The sequence below is a fragment of the Protopterus annectens genome, chromosome 5.part1, assembly GCF_019279795.1.
Source record: "Protopterus annectens isolate FY-2018-M chromosome 5.part1, PAN1.0, whole genome shotgun sequence".
NCBI classification, from domain to species: domain Eukaryota; kingdom Metazoa; phylum Chordata; order Ceratodontiformes; family Protopteridae; genus Protopterus; species Protopterus annectens.
Genome location: NC_056736.1, coordinates 317,135,910 through 317,155,909, shown reverse-complemented (window position 1 = coordinate 317,155,909; position 20,000 = coordinate 317,135,910). Strand labels below are relative to the sequence as shown.

At 39.5% G+C, this 20,000-nt stretch overlaps 1 protein-coding gene across 3 annotated transcripts in view; it reads right to left on the bottom strand.

Annotated features, from left to right (window-relative positions):
* Positions 1-20,000, bottom strand: part of ABCC4 (ATP binding cassette subfamily C member 4) — a 2,616,332-nt gene that overhangs the window by 449,939 nt on the left and 2,146,393 nt on the right. The gene's annotated exons all lie outside the window — the stretch shown is intronic.

The window sequence follows — 20,000 nt, the reverse complement described above, 5'->3', positions numbered from 1 at the left end:
TTAGATGGCTGTCTTAGTGCAAGGACTAGCTTTATTTCTAGTTTACTAAACAATCTGCATGAAGGAGTTTTATAATACAGTTTCACTAAGCATCATTAGCAACCAAATGAAGTCAAACTACATTTTAAAAAATTGGTCTTTTCATCATTTGAGTCAATCTCTTAAACATTTTGGACTGCCTTTTTGTCATATCATATGTATGTTTTTTCAGTAGATCAATGAAATATTAACTGTTGACTAAGCTAAAGGCTAAAGAATCCCACTGCACTGTCAGACAACATTGCTTCATTTTTGTTAGATGAAATCTGTACTTCATCCTGAATATTCCAGCTGCCTCACTCTGCCATATTTCTACTGTGTTCACCTCAAATTCTGGGCCATTTGATGACTCATACTTCAAAAGTAAGCTTCTGCAGGCCACACCCACAGTTGAATCTCGCACATCCTTGAACTGATGGCTAGCCGCAGGAGGCTGATGCACTGGAAAATACATCAGCACAGACTGGATGCAGTACTGATGCGGAGAACAGAAATGCTGTATGGCATACAGAAGAAGGTGCATTGGGAGAAACAGAGACTACAGCTGTTTGTTAAGAACAACTTACCATGAGTGAGAAATCACAAATTGTGTTATGCATATTCTTAAAATCAGTTTTAGTAGACTTGGTCAGGCCTAAATCTTTTTGATCAATGTTTCATAAAAAGCTACATTTGAGGCAATCTGCCTTCTCTGGGGTATATCAATAGCTGAACCATTGTACACAAGATTTATCCTTACAACTTTTCAGAATCCAGTAATTTTAGAAATGACAGTAGTCAAACATAATGTGTACATTAGTGGTATGTGTGCAGATACAATGCATTAGAAACATGCAAAAATAAAAAGAAGGTTCAAAATGACAAAATGCACAGCAAAGAGGATTTGTGGACCCCAGGACTACAACTGGACTATTGTATTGTGAAGGACAGATCAGGCAGGGCTCACTCACCCTTTGAGTAGCAATGTGGACAATGCAACATGGTGAGTAGGAAGGTTTCAGGGCACATTAATTGCTCTTGTTTCTACCCTGGAATGGCAACACAAATGGGAAAAAGAAAAATTATTCTCTCACCCTTTGGCTACTATCAGCAATCCATCCTCAACCCCTTTTTCCATTTTGCACATAGGGTCGGGATATCACTTCAGAAGTGACAATCATCTTGAGCCAAGGTTTACACTGCCGGTGGCTAGCCCTGCCGTGGTAATTCATTCATATCACTCATTCACATCTACTGGCAATTTAGAGTGTCCAATTCACTTACTGCATGTCTATGGAATGTGGGAAGAACCAGAGAACCTGGAGAAAACCCATGCTATGGCAACAAAAAAGAACAATGGAAGAGTAAACTGACTGACCTTTTGCCTGACAATGTGGACACAGCAACATGAAGGAGACTAGTGATGTGCACAAAGACTACTTCTGATTCAAAGACATGGCAGCATGGGGAGAGGGTAGAGGTATTAGGGACAGGTTACAATGGAAGGGGTAGTGTGGGGTGCTATCATACCTTCTTGCTCCTGGGACAGTCACATGACAATGTGGGATAGCAGTCTGCTGCTGCACTACTGATAGTGTTACAGGCTAGTAACACCTTAGAATATGTGAGTGTGTGCGTGTGTTAGAGGGGTAAGATTATATTGCTGCCTGGGATGCATAATGATGATACAAGAACATGGGGCAAGGAGGTATGTATAGTGCTTGCTGAAATGTTAGCAGACAGGCTTGGCTTTGCAGTACATACTGCATGCTACATTTCATCAAGAAGACAACACTGCCCAAAAATAAATAAATAAATAATAAAATAAATAAAAAATAGCTGTCCAAGGTGACTCGCAAAATGAGTTATGAAATATAAAATATGAGTTGTGCTTTCATTTATTTCATAAAATCCCACAGAAAAAGAAGTTATGTACCTACCATAACGTTCCATGTTAGTTGTCTTCATCTCGCCTTCTTTCTTGCTTGTTGGGATCAGAGCCGACCCTCGGCTCCGACTCGGCCATCTTCTATAGCTCGAAAGCTGTTTACTGGCTCGAGGCTACCCCTTATCCCATGATGCCTAGTGCTAGCTACCCAGATCTCGTTTGTAATAGCTAACCTCAGACATATCAAGAATAATGTGACCAAACTAACATGTTGGACATATCTGTTATATTCTTTAAATCAGTAGAGGAAGCAAACCAGAAAAAAACACAGCTGATGAAATCTAAATTCCTCTCGGTCCAATAGGACAGGGGGATGGAGGGGGGGACGCAAGAAAGAAGGCGAGATGAAGACAACTAAGATAGAACGTTATGGTAGGTACATAACTTCTTTATGTTAAGTTGTCTATCTCGCCTTCGTTTCTTGCTTGTTGGGACAGCGTCCCTAGCACCTATAATCCTGGGTGGCTCATTGGAACAGACTCTTCAGAACAGTGGAACCAAAGTTAGCTCTATTCCTGGAGGTCATATCTAACTTGTAATGAGAAATAAAGGTATGAGGATTCGCCCATGTGGCTGCGGCACAAATAGAGTCCATGGGTAATCTAGATTGGAAGGCTACAGAAGTAGCTAAAGCCCTAGTAGAATGTCCTTTCGGTTTGGCAGCCAATTCTTTGTTCCTTAGTTGATAAATGAAGGTGATAATGTGAGACAACCACCTAGACAGGGTCACTTTGGAAACTGGAAGACCTTGTTTACCCTTAGCATAGGAATGGAAGAGTTGGTCCGACTTCCTTATATCCTTAGTTCTGTGCAGATAAAAATGCAACTGTCTATGCACATCCAAAAGGTGTAATTTGTATTCTGCCTTGTTGGTGTAGTTAGGAAAGAACACTGGAAGGTCTATGGATTGGCTTAGATTATTTTCTGAACACACCTTAGGAAGGAAGGATGGATTAGTTCTCAGTGCTATCCTATCCTTGTGAAAAACTAAGTATGGAGAACGAACGCTTAGTGCTTGAAGTTCTGATACATGTTTGGCTGAAGTAATAGCTACCAGAAAAAGTTTTCCAAGATAGAAACTTAAGGAAGCATGAAGTCGCAGGTTCAAAAGGGAGCATAATCATGGAGGTTAATACTAAATGAAGGTCCCAAGGAGGAGGGGGGTCTCTCACTGGGGGCCTAAGGAGATTAGTCCCCTTAAGAAAGGCTTTACACAACTTATGAGACATGATATTTAGATTAAAAAAGCCAATATGATAGTTAGAAATGGCTGCTAGCTGAACTCTGATTGTGGCAGAAGCGGACCTAGAGTGAAAAAGCTCAGTTAGGAATTCTAAGATCTCGTGAACTGGGGCTGAAAAGGGATCTATGTTCCTAGCCTCTGCCCAATAAGAGAAACGTTTCCATTTACTAGCATACGTTTTCCTAGTAGCTGATTTGTGAGAGGATATAATAATATCACGCACAGCTGGGGAAATGCTGGGAAGCCTGGCTAGGGTTGGAATTGGATCAACCAAGCTGTGAGCTGGAGGGTCTGGAGGAATCAATGCAGCTCTCCTGATTGATGAATCAGCAGGTCTGGAACAGGATCAAGGGTCCAAGGCTGCTTGAGGAGATAACGGTGCAGGAACGGAAACCAAATCTGTCGAGGCCAGTAAGGAGCAATGAGGATCATTTTGCAACTCAACAAAGTCGCTTTCTGTATGAGTTTAGGTATAAGAGGAAAGGGCGGGAAGGTATAAAGAAGTCCCTGAGGCCAATCGTGGACTAGAGCATCTCTGAGAGGATGACCAGGAAGCGGTAGAAGGGAGAAGTAGTTGCTGCACTTGTTGTTGAAAGGGGTTGCAAACAGATTGCAGCAAGGCTGTCCCCACTTGCGGAAAATGAGATCCGCAACTACCTGATTCAGAGACCACTCATGAGGCATGAGAATAGCTCTGCTGAGCCTGTCCGCTATGACGTTGGATTTCCCAGGGATGTGCATTGCAATCAGAAATCGTTGGGAGGAAATCGCCCACTGCCAGACACTGCCAGAGTCTGAGTGCTTCTCGACATAGGGGGTAGGACCTGGTTCCGCCCTGCTTGTTGATGTACCACACTACTGACATGTTGTCCGTTTGAATTGCAATTGTCCCAGGAAGGAGTGATCTCTGAAGTGCTTGCAATGCTAGAAGCACAGCTCTCATCTCCAAGACGTTTATGTGCAGATGGTACTCGTGAGTATGCCATGTGCCTTGGACTGTCCTGCCCTGATAATGCCCCCTTACCCCATCAGTGAGGCATCCGTGGTCACTGTGGCAACCATCGGGGGTTGATTGAATGGTCTGCCCAGAGACACTAGCGGGAAGACCATCCACCAGGAAAGGTGTGTTTTGCAAGTTTCTGTAATTAGAATCATGTGGGACATGGGGAGTTGTTGAAAGGACCACTGTGTGAATAGAAGCCACTGCAGGATTCTCATATGAAAGTGGGCTAGAGGTATCAGAATAATAGCTGCGGCCATAGATCCCAGAGTTTGAAGGACCAACCAGGCTTGTACCTTTTTGGATTGCATGAGGATATGAACTTGCTGCCGAATTGTGGCCACCCTGTCCGGCGTTAGTCTTGCAGACATACTTCTTGTATCTAGATTTGCTCCTATATAGGTAATAGATTGACAGGGCAACAAGGCAGATTTTTTGAAATTTATGGTAATACCTAACTGGGCACAGATTGCGACTGTATAGTCCCTGGCTTGAAGAAGTTGATGCCTGGTAGTAGCAGTGAGGAGCCAGTCGTCTAGATAAGGAAACACCTGGAATCCTTGACGTCTCAGGTGAGCCGCGACTACTGCCATACATTTGGTGAACACCCTGGGGGCTGTAGTGAGACCAAAGGGCAGAGCTCTAAACTGGTAATGACTGGCTCCCAGCCGGAATCGAAGGAATCTCCTGGAGCACCTGTCCATCCTTATGTGGTAGTACGCATCCTGGAGATCTATTGAGCACTTCCAATTATCCTGACCCAAAAAGGGAAGAATGGACTGAAGCATGACCATCTGAAACTTTGTTCTTTGAACAGACTTGTTTAGTCTGCTGAGATCCAAAATTGATCTCCAGTCCCCTGTCTTTTTTGGTACCAAAAAGAACCTTGAGTAAGTTCCAGATCCGAGTTGGTCTGCCGGGACTTCCTGGATGACTCTTTTTTTCTAGAAGTCTTGAAATTTCTGTGACTGCTTGAGCCCTCAGATTGGGTGGAACATCTGGGGGGGATCTGTTTGATGATAGGGGAGATTGGAAGAAGGGAATTATGTAGCCTCTGGATATGATTGATTGTACCCATTTTTCTCGTGTAATGTCTTGCCAGGCTTTTGGGTACAGTGAAAGTCTTCCCCCGACTGCCTCCAGAGGCGGGCAGCCGGGCAACCCTTCAGGGGTGCTGGAAGGGCTTGTCAGAGAACGATTCTCTGCTGCCCTGGTTCCGTAGACCCCCTCTGCCTCGAGGGCGGCGTCTGCTGTTGCTATTTCCTCCTCTGCTCCTGGAGGAAAAATCACTACGTGTATCAGGCGAGGCTCCCTGGGATTTCCAAAACCACATTTTTCACTCTTCTGACCTTTGGGATATGGTCTGGAAGAAGTGGAAAAATGGACTCCCGTGGCAGAGAGAGTCTTGCCTTCCTGTTTACACCTAGTGAGAGTGCCCTTCACCTGTGGTACAAAGAGAAATGAACCGTCAAAGGGGGTGTTAATGAATGACGCTCTAAAGGGCTCCGCAAAATTACACAACCGCATCCATGCGTGTCTCCGAAGGGCCACGCCTGTGCCTGCAGCTCTACTCGCACCATCGGCTGCATAAGAAATGAGCCTCATGGAGGAGTTAACCACTGAATTAAGGGTCGTCAGCTGAGAAGCTACTTTAGCTTGAACTCCTTCAGCTGATGGATCCCGGGGGGTATCTCCAAGCTCTTTTAAGAGATCCCTCTGAAGCCTGGTAAAATGGCATAAGTAATTCAGTGACCTCATGGAGAAGGTCGCTGAAGCAAACATTTGCTTCCCATATCTGTCCATAGTCCTAGACTCCTTGTTAGGTGGATGGACAGAGGAAGAAGTCTCCACTAATTCCTTTTTAGTGGCTGCTGCTACCACCATGGCATCCACAGAAACACCCTTTGTAAGGAACTGTTTGTCAGGGGGTGCAGTAATAAATTTGCCGGGCCTCCTCGGGGTTGGTTCTACTGTGTCTGGGGCTGACCAAGCCCTTCGAGCCACCACCGTCATTAGTGGATCGAAGGGGGTTGACACCCAGGAAGTGGAAGAGCGAGAACCAAACGCATCCAGGAATACGGGTTCTATAAACACTAAAAACTACAGTGAAAAGTGTTTTTTTTTTTTTTAAATAGGAAGCCTCTAACTTAAACGGCTACCTATAAATTAAAGGAGACTAAGCTAAAAGAAAAATACTACAACAAGAAGGGAAAAACGGGGGGGGGGGGGACTCTCTAACTTAAACGAGTTCTTAGAGAAAATTCAAATACACTAAAACTACGACAAGCTAGTTAATAACATATATATATATATATATATATATATATATATATATATATATATATATATATATATATATATATATATATATATATATAAAGACTAAACTATCAAAAATATATCAGAAAATATTCCCTAAATAGCTAGAAAAAGTATTTAAACTAACTTACTATAGCCTGAGCCAGTAATAACGAACCTCGCAGCTGAAGCGGCAAACGAGATCTGGGTAGCTAGCGCTAGGCATCATGGGATAAGGGGTAGCCTCGAGCCAGTAAACAGCTCTCGAGCTATAGAAGATGGCCGAGTCGGAGCCAAGGGTCGGCTCCGATCCCAACAAGCAAGAAACGAAGGCGAGATAGACAACTTAACATCAATAGTTCTAACTCCTAACAGAGCTTTCCACAACTTCCTTCTGACAGACTACAGACACAAAATGTGTTATTTAAAAAAAAAAACATGAATAACGTTAAACCCTTTTACATTCCAAACTGTTGCATCCCCAACTAATAAGCTCCTTTTGACTGGGTGCACTGCCTCTTTCAACTGAAACCACAGAAATACCCTAAACATTGATATTTTATTTTTTGTAGCAATGATTTCAGGTCCTTTCTCATGTAAAAACCCTCACTAAAATAAATCCATTTTGACCTGGGACTCGGTCACCTCCTTTGTTAAATTTATAGTTGTCAAAGCAGTTCAGTTTCACATAGACAGATTACCCCTGCTCAAAGTGTAGAGTAGGTTATAATACATTTCAGGTCAGATTCCTCTTTAGCCATTTGCTTGTATCTATGTAAGTGGCAACTGTAAGAAATTCTTCACAAAGTAATACATCACTTTTCATTTCACACGTTACAGTATATTAGCATGTAAATACTCACTGAAGCAAAGCAGACACTGTACAAACCAAATTACTCCATCACATTACTACTGACGCACAGAGTAAATTTCAAACAAATACAAAAACAACTACATCTGTATTGCAAGATGTACTTACCACAACAGGAGAACTTCAAGATATTTTAGCTGTTATATTGGTAAATAAAAACATCAGGAGTCTCTTCCTACCTACTCAGCTTTTCCCTTTCTCACATATGAAGAAGTAATGGCTTCTTTTTTTTCCCCATATGCACCAAAGAAGGCTCACTCTATTATATGTTTATGTTAAGACTTTCTCTTATTTACCAAGTTACAACACATTCCTTTAAGACATGTCTTCTACATATATGGTAGGAAAACAGCTCCTTTAGAGCAGAATCATAAAAAGCACAACATTTTAAGCAATAATCTCATAATATTCTGTAATGAAAGCATACATGTCTGTCCAATTTGTACTGATTATGGAGTACTACAATAAATCATTAGCATTATTCCAGGAAATAAAATAATACTGACAAAAATCAACTTTAATGTAAACACTAAAAATCAAGCAATAATTTCATTGTGAAGTATTCAGAAAGAAAAGCTTTTTGTTAGAATGGTAATGCTGGCATGATACTTAAGATGAGAAAGTTTATTTTCAGAGACATAGTGGAAAAGTAGGAATCCCAAAATGTATGTAGGTACATGCATCTGTTTAAAATATATGAATACGCAGGCCATGTCAGAGTAGCCTAGCTGTACAGGTCTATGATAAACAGAAGACTGTATAGAACAGTTTGATTTTTAAATGAAATGTTGAAACAGTATCATAATAGTACTGCTTTCTAAAGCACTTGTAAGATTAACTTATGTATATATATGACAAGTACAAAACCAAAATGTTGTTGTGTTGTTGTTGCCTTTCGGCTTTTTCCCGGTTAGGGGTCGCCACAGCTGAACCGGTCTGCTAATGATTGGCAGTAGATTCTCAAGGACATCGAGGTGCCAGTTCAACGTTCAACCTTCAGCGAAGGCACGCCCATTTACACATGTCTTTCGAACGCCCACCAAACCGCGGGGAGGACATGCAGACTCCACACAGAAGGCACTCCCTGCACTCCGGCCGAGAATCAAATGGGAGAACCTCTTGCTGTGAGGCAACAACGGTACCGCTGCACCACTGCGGATCCTCAAAACCAAACCAAAATGCTATTTACTAAATATTCTAATACTCAGCCATTATTTTGCATACATCATAAAACACATATGAACTTATCAAATTACACGTGCTTGCTATCATTTTGTAACAAAGGAAATATTATCTATTTATGCTCAAGTTAGTTTATATAACTTTACACAAATATTTGAAAGGTGCATAAAACACATATGACAGTCAGTTTAGTGGCACAACATGTAGCACATTCACCTGGCTCTATATCATATGTTCAAAGGTTTATAACTTTGAATATTGAAATATCGAATTTAAAATAAAAAAAAGAAACCCCCATGCAACCCCCACACCCCCCGCTCTTTAAATATACCAACTCCGAGACTGCACTACAGTGCAGTAAGGGAAATCTTCCCTTTACCGCCCTATAGTGTGGTCTCGGAGTTGGTACATTTAAGGAGTGGGGGGAGCAGGTAAGCTCCATTTGTTTTTTTTTTTTTTTTTATTATATGTTCAATGTTTGAAACTTCGAACATTTAAATTCGATTATTTATTGTTCAAAGTTTTCAAACTTCGAACATATAATATAGACCCCATTCACCTTTGGTGAAGAAGGCTGTGGGTTCTATTCTCATACCAAGTAGATTGATTGCTGACACTCCAAGGCAGCATAAGGGGGCCCCTCACTCCACCTTAGTAATACATTCTGTCCCTAACCCTAATGTGTAGCTCACCTTAAAAAAGCCCCTTCCATAACCCTATCACTATTCACACAAATCTGAGCTAAATGCATTGTAGGGTTTGGGAAGTACAATGGAAAAGGACATTTAATTCTATTTTCCAGGTACGCCGTCTCACTGTGCACTGCTGTTGATATTATGAACTGGTGATTTTTTTTTTTTCTATATTTTTGTGTCAATCATTTAACATGTCAACTATTCAAGACATAATCATATATATCACACACACTGTTTGCTAAGCTAAGCTCTGCTCTAGGTAAGTTTTCTTTATTAGTTTAACATACACTATTTACATACATAAAGTTTATTCTATGGGTATATGTCACTTACTGTTTAAAACATTTACAACACATTTACTCAGCATTTTAAGCATATTCTGCCATGTAGAAATACACTGTTTCACAATGATTTTCAGTTTTTCTCTCAAAATACAGTATTTATGTCACCACACTGCTGCTTTAAGCACTTTATATACTTAATATACAAACTGGTTCATTAATATGCAGTTTTGCAAGTTTGGTAGTCTCCTGTTAATATATCTCTTTTTCTTGAACTAAACTCAAAAAAAGTAGGTGAGACTTATGGGGTAGATCTTCCTGTTTATATGGAGTGGAGCGCAGAAAGTCAGTTTACCTGCTTTATGTATTTTTTTATTTAACTGAATGTTCATCTAATGTCATTTCACCACACATATCTAGAATTACTTATTTACTTGGGAATACAAGTTCCGCTCTGGAAGAGTGAATACAACATAATTTGTTTTCGAATGCTGGCTCATATGTGGCAGTACTGCATACATAACATACATACAAATATTTCAGGCACAGGCAATAATGTTCTTCTAGCCTGCCAATTTACCAAAATAGTAATTTCCATAAGAAGTGTTCAGGTTGTTCTTATAAATATCTTCCTTAATGAAATTTGGCAGTCCATTCCATGCATCAGCTACTCTCCCAGAAAAACAATAAGAAAACCTCTCATTCCTATACAATCTTTACATAGCTCGTTTGAGGATTCTCTAGTACTTTTTGATAACGCTAAACATTCCCAGAGAGAGCTGTCTCTAAATGCCCTATATACCTGAATAAGGTCTACTCTTACATTTCTATACGAGACAATGTAAAAGGTTAGATATTTCTGTCTTTTATAATAACTTAAATTTTCACATCCATGGATGCCCTTGGTATACTTCCGATGCACTCTTTACAATTTACTCATACTTGTTTTTCATAAGGTCTCCCATTGCTATTCCACACTCAAGGTTGGGTCTAATGTAACTAGCAAACAATGCTTTCATCATTTCTTATCTCCAAGACTTTATAAATCTTTTATACAACATATAGTTCTACATTATAAACCAATCAGTTGATAGGATTAGAAAAACTCAGAGTTGACTTTACCCATGTAACAGGATCCTGAAATGAATCTACAATTTCAATCACTATGTGCTGTATTAAATACATTTTTTTTCTCTCTCTTTCCCACTGTTAAATGTTATGCTTTGGACAGATTTTACAAATAATGCATTAAAAATATAAATGTAATTGTCTTGTATGACAGAGAGGAAAGCCTTATTTGCATTTTAAATGTGTTTCTAAAATAGTATTTTGTTTGTTTTAACTGGCAACTTAAGAGGTGGAATATGTGACCATAAGTAGACAATTGGGATGATTTATAGTATTATCATATATCTGCAAAGACAGCAACCTTACTATTTATTTATTTATTTATTTATTTAGTCTCCAGATTGCTGTTTTAGGCACTGCATTTAATAACATATACTGATGTAAATAATATATTTTTCTCTGTACAATATTGTTAGTACAAATTAGTTAAAACAGGGATGTATATACTTTAGGCATTTGGGGTTATTAAAAGATTGCAACATAAGTAACTTAGCTTTACATAAGTAATGATAGGTAATACCACCAACTATCAGAGCAAATGGTCTATGATTTTATTTATGGAACCTGAACAGTCTGTATTCTATTCTTATTCATCTATTTCATTACTGGTGTCATTCCTTGTCAAGACATTAAAACACTACCTACATTAATATAGGAAGACCAAACGGGAGTTATTTATTTTATTTTATTTTACATTTGTTAACCGGGAAAATCCAGCTGGACAAGGTCCATTTTCAGGGGAGGCCCAGGGAGAAAAGCTCCGAAAATATGAGTATAGCAAAATTACGGATAGTTCACAATTTCAGGAAAAAATACAAAAATTTTAGTACAAGAGTTTAGACAAATTATAGTAACTAGCCTACAGAGAGCAAGTATAAATAAAAAGGTTATATAAATATGCCTAAAAAGTGACAAAGTAGGTAATGAGAGTACCTCATCATAAAAAGGTTCTCATCCAGGAAAAAAGAGGTCATTGTTCCCCTCTACTTGACACTCATTAGACACATTATAGAGTACAATGCCCCTTTTGGAATGTACCTCACAAGACATCTGCAGCAGCTGGAAAGGCCACAGAAGTACCTCTCAGAGAGGATTACTGGCCTCAAACAAATGCCCTACACCGACCTTCTCAAAAAACCCCAGCTTTACTCCATAGCATATCACCTACTCTGAGGTGATAGCTGCCTAACATATAAAGCTATGTCAAACCCAGAGCTGCTGGACATGCTACACCTACAGAAATCCCAATCCCTCCCAGCTACATGCTCTAGGTACCTAAACCTTGTCACCACAATAAACAGGACCTGCTGGAGGGACAGATTCCTGTCCCAGAGACTTCTCGTACTCTGTAACAGGCTACCCATCTATGTCAAGCAAAGTTCTTCATTAGCACTCTTCAAGAAAAATCTTGATGAGTAGCTTGGAAATAGGAAATACACCCCGGGGATCACTTCTGTGTCTCTGCTCAACAGTGGCACAGGAAAATAACTTTCTTGGGTGGCATAAGACAAGGAACCTTGTTGGCTAGGCTTATGCAGGCCCTTGGGCCGATAGCCTAGTACCTACCTATGAACCTATAAGATACTTGACATAGTAAAACAAGACCTATATTGAGAAATTGGATCCATAGTAGTTGGAGAATGCAATGATGGGGAGTTGTATCAAGTTATGCATGGGCAGATCCAAGTTTCCAGAAGGTGTGATTTAAGTAGTTTTTTGAATTCTGTAATATTTGTGGTAGAGATAATGGGGGGAAGGGAGGTTATTCCAAGCCTTAGCAATGGTATGAGAGTAGAGAGATTTTCCTACAGTGTTGTTAGCCCTAATAGTACTTAGGAGAGTTGTAGTGGGAGAGCGGAGGGGGCGAGTGGTAGAGTAATGGGTGAGCAGATGTTGTAAGGCAGGAGTTTTCTCAGGGTTGGTGAAAGTGAGTAATTGGGGTAATCCTAGCCATTTAAGGTGTCTTAGTACTTGGCAGCAGTGGATTCTGAAAGTAGAATTATTGGCAAAGTTAGCAATTTTGTTGTAACATAATTCCATTTTATCAAGATCAGTTTTTCTAATATGGGTTAAAATTGGGGCTGCATAAGTAAGAGTGCATAGAGGGTGAGTTTGAGCTAAGGTGATTCTTGCCTTATCAGTGAGAAAGTGTTTGTGCCTATAGAGAGTACCCATTTTCTTATGAACCTTTTGGACAGTTTGGGCTATGTGAACATTGAAGTAGAGATTATTGTCTATTTCTACCCCAAGGAGTTTGGTGTGAGTTGAAGGAGTGATTAGTGTACCATTTTGGATGAGATAGAGAAGGTTGGGGAGGTGGACTTGGATTTATTTGGTGAATAAAAGTAATTTGGTTTTGTTGGGGTTAAGGATGAGTTGAATATCAGTGATCCATTTGTCAATATCAGAAAAGGATTGTTGAGCAAGTTGCTGTAGGGTAGAGAGAGATGGGGCTGCACAGATGAGTGTTGAGTCATCACCATACTGTATAAGAGTACCTTGGTTTGTGGCAGTGTGCAAGTTGTTTGTAAAGATGGAAAAGAGAAGCGGACCCAGTATTGATCCTTGTGGTACGCCAATGGATTTAGAAAGTAGGGGAGATAGGACATCTTGCCATTGGACAGCCTGTTGTCTGTCACAGAGATGACCTTTGAACCAGGAAATAGTAGAGGTAGCAAAGGATAAGGATCTAAGGGCATTGGATGTGACACCATGTCAAATGCCTTGGAAAGGCCCAGGAAGTTAGCCGAAACAAAATTGTTAATGTTCCTATGGTAGTTAATTTGATTTGTGAATGAAAGAAGTGCAGTAGTTGTACTGTGATGTGGACAAAAGCCATGTTAGGTATGGGGAAAAAAGGTTGTGTGTTCAGGTATTGCATGACTTAAAAATGAATACACTTTTCGAGGAGCTTAGATAATGGAGGAAGTATTGGGGAAAGGTGTGTTCGGTTGCACTGATTAAGGAAGATGACAGTTTCTTAGAGGAAAAGGGGCAGTATCCTGAATGGTAGGTTAAAGATTGAGATGGTTTATGAGGAGTGAATTTAAGAGTGAGGGATACATTGTTCTAATGGTGGTTTTAATTAAGAGGATGTAGATTGGTTACCCTAGGGAATGACAGGGTAGTACTGTTGTTTAAAGTGTTGTAATTGCAAGTTATTATGGTTGTTGAAGGTAGGGTGAGGGGTTTACTTGGGTTTTTGGGTATGATCTGATTTGATTTTATTATTATTTTTTTGGAGATGGGGAAGGGTGTTGTTTACAGTTTATGGAGTTTGAAACAGATTTGGGGCTTAATTATGTTTTTGGTTTGTTAGTTAGGGGGTTGTCTTATTATTAGGGGTTAGATCTATTTATGGCATAATTTGATGTTTTTTTTTAATTTACAATATTAGGCTTATCTAGTTTAATAGTCACTATTCTTTTAGTTTTGGCATAATTGTTAGTTATTTTTCAATGCAATGTTGTAGTTGATACTTGTGAATTAACTGTTGTATATTTGGTTAGAGTATTTTCCTTAATGGAAAATGTAATTGGATTGACACTTGTGAAGTCCTTTTTGTTTGTCTGGGTTGAAGTTTCCAGTTTTCGTTAAGGAAAATTGTGATGGTTTATTAGACCTTTGAACCTAATTTAGTAAATTAGGGTTGTTATAGTATTGTCTTAAGGAGTTTGTAGTCGTTTCATCGGGGTCATAATAAATTATTTGTCGTATGGTTACTGATTAAAAGTTAGTGGATGTTTGAAATCGGTGTTAGTCAATAATGTTTCTTGGCAGGTTTGGTAATCCTAAGGTTCATGTTTGAGATAGGGATGTTGTTAATGGAGGGTTAGGTCCAATAAAGTTTGTTTAGGTTAGGAAGACAAACCCTCTTTTTTGAAATGTTAGGGGAAGAAGGGTTTTAAAAGTGTGTTTTTTAGGTTAGGGTTTTAACAGATCCAGTCAGTTTTTTTCAAAGTATTTTGGGTATTATAACAGGTGGGGTTTTTACTTGGGTTTTTATTTAAAAAGTCCCCTTTTTTAACAAATTATTGTAAAAAAGACCAGGTAGGGGTTTCTAGGAGATGTTGGTTGTTATGTATAGTATGATTTTTTGTAAAAATATATTGTGAAATGGACTGGATAGGAGTTTCTGAGCCGTTTTTGTTTTGATGGGAAAATGTTTCTTTGTGTAAGATAATTGTAAATAAAATGATTTATGTGTACATACCAGGTTTGTTGTATTGTAAAATGTTTGTTAAGTGTAGGGATTGTGTAAAGGGAAAGTGTCAGATTGGGGTATTAGTTTTATGTTTGGTCAAATGTTATTCCAAAATTTGGTTTCAGGATGCACCGTCAAGCACTGGGTTACAATTACCTTGAGTGCTAGTCCTTTTTAAAAAGTCCAGATGTTAAGCCATGGTCACCTGTACAAGGGTAATGGGTATCAAGTTTTTAATGTTAGTTTCCCATGAAGGCATGATGTTCATTTTCGCCAGAAATCTGTATTCTTGGGTTATAATTTTACCTGGTTGTAACTGTCTTAGGGTTAATGAGTTGGGGCCATAGCCACAAATCGTTTTGTTAAAAGGCTGAACTTAATTTGATTTTGTTGGTATTGAAGATGGTCTATACCACAAGGTTTTCCCAATGGCTACTGAGTTAGAAAAAACATGGGAAGGTATTAAAATTTTATCCAATGACCAAATTACAATATACTTTACAAAACTAAAAATAAGGACCACGCACCTAAAAATTTAATCCAACTTCAATTATCAGAAAAAATCTTTGCATAAAATATACTTCAGAGTATAAAACATAACACATAAAATCAATTATAATTTCCAAAAAAATTATTTAGAATTATACAACTTAAAAAGTTTAAAAAACTTTAATCCACTAAAAATTAATTAAATTGCTAACAAAAAGTAATATTTGAAAATCCAATATGAAAATACGTTATCCCTAAATGATTTTAGATCTAATGCAGTCTGACAATTTGTTATTTCCAGTGAGAAAAGACAGTTTTAAACACCCTAAATTAGATCAATACTATGTATCGAAATTGGCATGTCTCAGCCTGCCCCAAAACAAGAGCAAGGGAGCTAATGACCCAAGAAAGGGCAATATTACAGTATGATTACAAAATTATTTTCTCACTTCCAACACCCTGAAAACAAGTCCCAAAGAAGGGGAAAGACTGACAATAATCGTGAAATCTACAAATGAAGTAAAACTGACACCCCCCCTTGGGAGGAAATGGGTGAATGCCAAAAAGAAAGATGCATTTTTAGTCAAACTGTACAATCTTGTTCCAGCTGATCTGAAATGGAGTATCCTAAAGAGAGGTAAAGCTGGAAATTCATGAAAAGGAATCCCGAAAATCCTGTGCCAACCACCTAATTTTGAAGTGGCAGTGCTAATGAAGAGAAATAATGCAGCTGAACCCTTTGCCGCTCAGGAATAACAAAAGCACAGCAAATCCGTGAAATGTTTGTCCCAGTTGATGTCTAAACAGGGGAAAAATAATGTGGATCAAAATAAAACCCTCAAAAGAAGATTTGCTTTTATACATTTTGGAAATCTTTCAAAAAAAGGGCTGCAAAGTAGCAAACTTTTGTCAAAAACTAAAGCCTTTTCAGCTAAAGTTGAAAATTTTCCTTTCTGTAGGAAAACAGGTTATGATAAGGTTTCAACCCAGAACCCCTCAGGAGTAAAGCAATTAAGTATTTCCTGCCTATGAAATCAAAAGGAGCTGAGCCAAAGGGGCAATAGTTTCCCCCCCAAATTAAGCCAACAGGAAGGATTTAACTTTTAATTCTGCCCCAGGCAAAGTTAAAAGGTAAACAAAATGTAATCCAAGAGTGAAAGGGTCTCTGTCTTATTGTTTGCTCTAAAACCTTGAACAATTAGAAATATTAAGGAGTCAAATAGTTGAAACTAAATTCTGCAACTTTAAAAAAAAATAACCTTTTGTGCAATTCGTTACTGGAACAGCTCAAATCAGATTAAACTGAGGTTTTAGACTCCAAAAAATAATTTCTTTAATTTAGAATTGAAGCTTCTTGCTATATCGCCTTTGAATACTTTGAGGAATAGAGGTAAAGGCAAGCAGAATTTTCCAAGCTGATGAAGAGATCCATTTTACTTGAGCAATGACTTCTTTATCTTGGCCTGGTCGGTAGGATGAGCTTTTAAAGATCGTTGAAGGGTACCATGTGCATTCCAATCAGAAAACATCCACTTGGTCTGTTGAACCTTTAGCAATCTTTGGAGTGTGGTTAGGGAGAAGCGACTGAAGTTTTTTAGTTCCCGAGCATTCATTTCCAAATTTGATGAACCTTTCATATGGTCCATTTGTTTGTAACAACCAGTGTTGTCTGTATCAAAAACCTGCCGAAAGTAATCATGAAACCAGTTTTCCCTGAAATCATGCTTGCCTGCATTAGAATTTGGTTCTTGCTCTGGACCACTTGCTGTGAGTTGTCTGTAGATAGCATCCCTAAGAGTTCCTGCAAGCAAATCAAAATGCTCTCTCTCTTGATGTCCATTTAGTGCTGTGTCTGCAGCCACCCTCTTTCAAGTATTTGAACCCCCAATGCTGCGTGCATTGTCCTTAATTTGATACTTGGCGTCCTGGAGCCCGTTTGGCATTCTACCCATACAAGATCCCCGAAGGCAAGGATTTTGATAATTGCTAGTCCCTTTGGGAGGTGACAGACCTTTTGAACATTCAGCCCTCAAAGATTGCTTGAAGCACATAGAGCAGCCAATCTTGGAGGACTGTCTGCATCATTTCGGTACATACTTGCATAATGCATCATTTGGAGTCCGAAAAGGCTACTTTGCTGAATACGTCTCCCCCAGAAGGATGTTGAGAGTTGAACTGAAATCAGTATCCGGTTTAGCCTCTGTGCATATTCCAGACCCTAGAAAGGGCCATTCTTGAGAGATCAGATGCTATTCGATAGCAAATCCTGAAGCCTTAGAATGCTATACTTTCCAGACTTTTAAGTTCCTGTGAGCCAAACAGGCAGGCAGTAAGAAATTTGAATCTTGAACCGAGAAGCTTTCTGACAACCTTATGGACAGGTGCTTCTTAGACCAAAGGAACGGAAAAGATACTGCACCCAGTACAGCTACGACCTAACTTGGATGCAGAAAGTGTTGAGCTTTTAATCCAAATTGTCCAGGATCCCCCTTGAGGTAACAGTTGGAATAAAATCTGAACTTGAAGTCCAGACGTCTTGAGGGTATTAAATGCCAACTTGCTTTACCCCTTTCTGAAGGAGGAAAATCCAGCCTTTTAAGGCAGGATTTGGTAATCTTTCGGAGAATGAATCCACACCTCTGCTTATGTTTAGGCCAATTTTTTGAGCCTTTGCCCTAGGGGCTAGAAATACCCTGGAGAAATAAGCAGGCCCTTGTCTGCTTAAAATCTATTCTTGACCAGAATCTTCAGGGGCTGCAGACTAGGTCCACGACTTAGAACTGCTCCACGTGCCTACCCAGACTGAACCCACCCCAAAAGTCTACTGCAGCTAATTCTACCTAAAGAGGCTAGCCCAAACTAACAGCCTACCCTAGACTGGCCTAACAGATAAAACCCCCACAGGCCAAATCTACAATCAGACGATGACCCAAAATCCTTTTTAAAATCTCATACTTCTCCCTTTCTTAAAGCTTCAAGACAGGCAAAACACACACTGAAGGCGACAATCAAGCCTCATGCAAGAAGCTTAACTTCTTCAACCACATATCCAAACCAAATTGCACTCTACCTCGAAAACGACACTTAACCAATGTAAAGAAAATTTTACTTTTTAGCACATGAAACTCAATCAGCCCTTCTAATAAACTTCCCATATACCATATCAAAGTAAGGCATTATCGAATTTTAGGATTTAACCCAAACTTCAACCCTTAGGCCGGGAAAAGTTAGGGTCCTGCCGGCTATAAACCCTGCCTTTCTTCAGAGGGCCCCAAACTTACCCTTAAAATAACAAGGGTAGGGGAAAAACTCTGCAAAACATCCTACAAATTAACGGGGAATCTAACCTATCGGGAAAAGCAAGATTGCAAGTTTCAAGAAGTACTCTAAGCCTCCCTTTAAATTCAACCTCTGGAGAAACTGGCCTAGTGGGGCAAAACCAAGAAAACGCTTCTCCATCAGATAGTTCTAGAAATGCAATCTAAGAAGACTCTGAACTGAACATCCTCAAAAGAAGCTGGTGAACCAGGCCCTATATGGGAATAGGAACTCTTAAAATTACCAAACTCTGAGCCTTAACCTGTTAAAGCACAACCCTGTCTAATAGCCCTACAGAGGACTGCCTCCCAAAGAACTTTTTTCCCATGAGCCCTAATACCTTGGGACAGAGGCGAAATTACTGAGAAGCCCCTCAGCTGGGCCTGGGGCATCCTGTGGCATAAAGAAGCCCAACTCCTGGAATCAGCAAGCGTTCCTAGAAGCCCTAAGGCCCTCCGACCGGTCTCACCCTAGCTAAGTATTCCTGGCTTCCTATGGCACTCGGCTCCGAGCCTTTAAATTCAGCTCCAAAATCCCCCAACCCAAACCTCTTTTCTGCCTTAGAAACTAGCCGGGCAACCAAAGACTCAGCCTCCAAAAACTACAAATTAAAATCCTCTATATGCGCTTCAAAAAACAGGGCAATTCGACACCGGTATCTCAGGCCCAAAAAACGATGCCAAGGGGACTTACCGGTCTTTCCCACGAAATCCGTTTAAACTGAGCAACCGTAAACTAGGTGAAAAACCAATGTTCCAAGTTAAAGCCTCGTATCGTTAAACTCGGTTTCGAAATCTCAAAGCCCCTGCACGCATTTCCTTGTATTGGCCGCGGACGAATACCTTGCAATCACCGAAGACGACACTCAGTTAAGAAAAACACCCCTTATCTGTTTCGGCCACTGACGGATTAAATTGTATGCCCAGGGCAACATCTTAAATACCATGTTCCATGATCTTAATGGCCCACTTCAAAACTTTAAGACTTCAGGCCATTGTCAATATATCCATTGTTCATAATTACTAACCTAATCCTCATTATCTACGTAAAAGAATCTTTAATCCATGTGAAATACAATTTTGATGATTTAATGGCCAATTTGCAATGCCTAACAAAATTTTTTGAACAATTAACCCCAAAAAGGAAAAATTAAATTCTGTTTTTGGAATACCCGGCCCTTGCTTCAAAAAAAACTACTAGGCTTATTAGAATACAATTTTAAAGTTTTAATTTATTTTACTCAAGGATAGTTTGAACTCTGTTTAAAAAAAGAAAAGCTAAGGAAAACCTTACAGGGCGATTTGGCAAAACTATTAAACAGTAAA